The sequence below is a fragment of the Pseudorasbora parva genome, chromosome 3 (assembly GCF_024679245.1).
Source record: "Pseudorasbora parva isolate DD20220531a chromosome 3, ASM2467924v1, whole genome shotgun sequence".
Classification (NCBI taxonomy): Eukaryota; Metazoa; Chordata; class Actinopteri; order Cypriniformes; family Gobionidae; genus Pseudorasbora; species Pseudorasbora parva.
Window position 1 is genome coordinate 6121608 of NC_090174.1, and position 5414 is coordinate 6127021.

The window sequence follows — 5414 nt, forward strand, 5'->3', positions numbered from 1 at the left end:
TTTGGGTTTTACAAATATTTATCCAATGAGAGGTAATTAAAAATATATATAAAATAAAATTTATGAATTAGGTTATATTTAATTCTATAAACTATAATATTGATCTGCCAACATTGTCGCTATATGATAAATTAAAATAATCTGATAACATCACAGTTTTCTCCAGAACGACTGTACAGCCAAATCTAAATTTGTTGCAATATTATCCTGTTTGACACTGTGAAGCTGCTTTGACACAATCGCGATTGTAAAAGCGCTATATACATAAAGTTGATTGATTGATTGATTGATTGATATAGCAACTTGTGACTAAACTTCATTGGGCCATTGGCTTCTCAAACTGTCAGCCAAACCTCAAAACTCCGCCCAGCCTCTATCGTGAATGAAGAATCGCCACATCTCTGCTTGTTTGCAATGCAAAGGTAAATAATGAACTGGTCACAGCGTTTTGTTTACTCAAGAGACTATGTGAGATATATATATATATATATATACATACAGTATTGTTCAAAATAATAGCAGTACAATGTGACTAACCAGAATAATCAAGGTTTTTCGTATATTTTTTTATGCAACGTGGCAAACAAGTTACCAGTAGGTTCAGTAGATTCTCAAAAAACAAATGAGACCCAGCATTCATGATATGCACGCTCTTAAGGCTGTGCAATTGGGCAATTAGTTGAAAGGGGTGTGTTCAAAAAAATAGCAGTGTGGCATTCAATCACTGAGGTCATCAATTTTGTGAAGAAACAGGTGTGAATCAGGTGGCCCCTATTTAAGGATGAAGCCAACACTTGTTGAACATGCATTTGAAAGCTGAGGAAAATGGGTCGTTCAAGACATTGTTCAGAAGAACAGCGTACTTTGATTAAAAAGTTGATTAGAGAGGGGAAAACCTATAAAGAGGTGCAAAAAATGATAGGCTGTTCAGCTAAAATGATCTCCAATGCCTTAAAATGGAGAGCAAAACCAGAGAGACGTGGAAGAAAACGGAAGACAACCATCAAAATGGATAGACGAATAACCAGAATGGCAAAGGCTCAGCCAATGATCACCTCCAGGATGATCAAAGACAGTCTGGAGTTACCTGTAAGTACTGTGACAGTTAGAAGACGTCTGTGTGAAGCTAATCTATTTTCAAGAATCCCCCGCAAAGTCCCTCTGTTAAAAAAAGGCATGTGCAGAAGAGGTTACAATTTGCCAAAGAACACATCAACTGGCCTAAAGAGAAATGGAGGAACATTTTGTGGACTGATGAGAGTAAAATTGTTCTTTTTGGGTCCAAGGGCCACAGGCAGTTTGTGAGACGACCCCCAAACTCTGAATTCAAGCCACAGTACACAGTGAAGACAGTGAAGCATGGAGGTGCAAGCATCATGATATGGGCATGTTTCTCCTACTATGGTGTTGGGCCTATTTATCGCATACCAGGGATCATGGATCAGTTTGCATATGTTAAAATACTTGAAGAGGTCATGTTGCCCTATGCTGAAGAGGACATGCCCTTGAAACGGTTGTTTCAACAAGACAATGACCCAAAACACACTAGTAAACGGGCAAAGTCTTGGTTCCAAACCAACAAAATTAATGTTATGGAGTGGCCAGCCCAATCTCCAGACCTTAATCCAATTGAGAACTTGTGGGGTGATATCAAAAATGCTGTTTCTGAAGCAAAACCAAGAAATGTGAATGAATTGTGGAATGTTGTTAAAGAATCATGGAGTGGAATAACAGCTGAGAGGTGCCACAAGTTGGTTGACTCCATGCCACACAGATGTCAAGCAGTTTTAAAAAACTGTGGTCATACAACTAAATATTAGTTTAGTGATTCACAGGATTGCTAAATCCCAGAAAAAAAAAATGTTTGTACAAAATAGTTTTGAGTTTGTACAGTCAAAGGTAGACACTGCTATTTTTTTGAACACACCCCTTTCAACTAATTGCCCAATTGCACAGCCTTCAGAGCGTGCATATCATGAATGCTGGGTCTCATTTGTTTTCTGAGAATCTACTGAACCTACTGGTAACATTTTTGCCACGTAGCAATAAAAAATATATTAAAAACCTTGATTATTCTGGTTAGTCACATTGTACTGCTATTATTTTGAACAATACTGTATATATATATATATATATATATATATATATATATATATATATATATATATATATATATATATATATATATATATATATATATATAAACATTAGCATACATATTATATATTTGTAAGCCAATAGGCTTTCAAACAAGATGTTGGCCAAACGACGGAAATAACTAAGCCACACATAGATACAGCTACAATAAACGTCATAACCTGTAAATAATAAGTGAAATATTTACCTATTAATGACGGACCATCATTCCTTATATTCCACATACAAACATACAAAGTATCACATTAAAAACACAAACATGTTTTTAGATACATTTTTATGTAAAGGTATTAAAATGTTTATTATTATTCGCAACATTTTAAGGTCAGTAGGGTTTAGCTGACAAAAATGTTTTGTTAACAAATTATTACTTCAACACATATAAAGGTCACTCCTTTCCCTGCATGTCAATATGGCTCCATTAGTGTTTTAATGGTCAATACTTCATTTAAAAGTGTTTTGTGCCTGGAGTCGAGCCAACACGTTGCTTGTCCTTCTCCAGCTAACACTGCTGCCCCAAATAGAGCCTTTTATCAATCTATACCAACAGCTTTTTGGACATGTTTGCAATGGCTGGTGCCTTAGTGGATGTATGAATATAAGGTTGGTTCTCCTAAAGTTCACACAGAAGTCCTTGAAGAGTAACCGCCGTTCATCATAATTTTTTTATTACTATTATTATTTTTTCCTCACACAAAACCATTAATACTAACATCAACACACTGGTCTGGTTTCATCATAAATATTGACTTACACTATATTGCCAATTAAATTTAGGTGTTCCAAGCACTTCCATGGCCACAGGTGTATAAAATCAAGCAATAGGCATGAAGACGCTTTTACAAACATTTGTGAAAGAATGGGTCGCTCTCAGGAGCTCAGTGAATTTAAGAGTGTACCGCTATAGGTGGCCACCTGTGCAATAAGCCCATTCATAAAAATGTCTTTACTACTAAATATTCTATGTTCAACTGTTAATGGTATTATTAAAAAGTGGAAGCAATTAGGAACAACTGCCACGAAGTGGTAGGCCATGTCAAATCACAGAGCGGGGTCAGCTCATGCTGAGGTGCACAGTGTGCAAAAGTCACCTACTTTCTGCAGAGTCAATCGGTACAGACCTCCAAACTTTGTGTGGCCTTTAGATTAGCTCAAGAACAGAGCTTCATGGAATGGTTTTCCATGACTGAGCAGCTCATCCAAGCCTTACATCACCAAGTGCAAGCAAAGCATGGGATGCAGTGGAGTAAAGCACGAAGACGAGTCTGGGTTTGGCAGTTCCCAGGAGAATGGTACTTGCCTGACTGCATTGTGCCTGAATGCATTGTAAAGTTTAGTGGAGGGGGGGATTATGGTGTGGGTTGTTTTTCATGGGTTGGGCTTGGCCCCTTAGCTTCAGTGAAAGGAACTCTTAATGCTTTAGCATACCAAGACATTTTGGACAAATTCATGCTCCCAGCTTTGTGGGAACAGTTTGGGGAACAGAATCGCAATACTTTTAACAATATAGTGTATGTGGCACCTTTATATTATATCTTTTTATACGAAAATTAACAGATTTTTCATTGTGAAAGGTTGTTTGTGCCAACAGCCAGTGGTTGCTAACATGGAGTTTTGCCCTACATTTGAATGACATTGACATATTGATCTGGATGCAAACATCCCTGTTATTACCACAGGCCAATATACAGATGGCAGATGATGGCTCAGCATATAAAACAATAGTGGAACAAATCTAAGTACATTAAATCAATAATCCTTTGAGAAATCAAAGGGACCTACATAAATAATAATGGGTAAAAGTAACAAAGATTATGAAGCAACTGTGTATTCTAGGACAATTCAAGAAAGTATACAATAATTTAATCTAAATTTGAAATCTGTTAACAAGGACTGTATAGTAGCAACATTTTTCAGGTTAGATTTGTTTTAGATTGACCATATTTGTGTAGTTTTAAAAAGCCCTGGCTACAAATAAGCTATTTAAATATTTACAGAGTTAGCCTATTTTCTAGGAATACATTCACTTAGCCCACAATGGCTTTTGGTGGGAAGTCCAACAGCAAAAGGTTAGTAAGATAATAGCCTATCGATTTGGCCTAAAGATGTGTGATTATCAGTTACAGCACTCAGAACAAATGAGACAACCTGCCTTACACTTGTTAACTTGTTTACAAGAGCTATTATACAAATATTGTGATATTAGAATTTAAGTTTGCACTCTTAAAATAAAGATTCTTGGGATAGTTCACCCCAAAAATTTAAATTCAGTCATTAATTCCTCACCCTCATGTCGTTCCAAACCTGTAAGATCTTTGGAGCCCAAATTTGGAGGTTTTAGATGAAACCGGAGAGCTTTCTGTCCCTCCATTGTCCCAATCATTGTTACTATGTACATCCTCAATCCATGTGACTTCAGTGGTTTAACCTCAATTTTATGAAGCGATGTGAGTGCTTTATTTGAAGAAAAAAAAATCTGACAAGCGTGCATGCAACAACGTCCGCTCTCGTGTTTTTGCACAATTAAAGCATTACTTAAAAAAAAATTGAGGTTGAATCAGTTGGAGTCACATGGATTACTTTAATGATGTCTTTACCTTTCTGGGACTTGAAGTGGTAGTTGCGTAGGCCTATCTGTAATAGAGGGACAGATTTAATCAGAAAAATCTTCATTTGTGTTCCGAAGATGAACAAAAGTCTTTGGAACGACATGAGGGTGAGGAATTAATGACAGAATTTTTTTGAGTGAACTAAATGTGTATATAACTATTGTTCCATAAAGAACCTTTAACATCTATGGAACCTTTCCAATGCACACATGGTTCTTTATAGTGGAAAAATGTTCTTCACTCTAAGAAAAATGGTTCTTTTAAGAACTGATCACTGAAAGTTTCTTTAGGGCAGGAGTTTTCGATCTTTTGGTTGCCGACCCCCATATGATGTTTGAGGGACCCCTAATATTTATAGGGCATAGCCCAATTTATACACATTTAAATGTATATTACAAGATCTAAAATTAGTTTGTCACATTTTGTTCTACACACAATCTTAATGTAGGCCTATTGTTAATGAAATTTAAACATCATTAATTATTTACAATTTGATACAGTTTTTAACTAAATTAGGCTTCTGTTTATAGCTCACCTTTCCTATTCTAAAACTCTCCTATTGGGCGTCTCCTGATCCCCACACGACTGCTTGTTTGCAATTTTGCGCAAATTTGATTGGATCTCACAGTTGTAATCTCAAATTCCAGA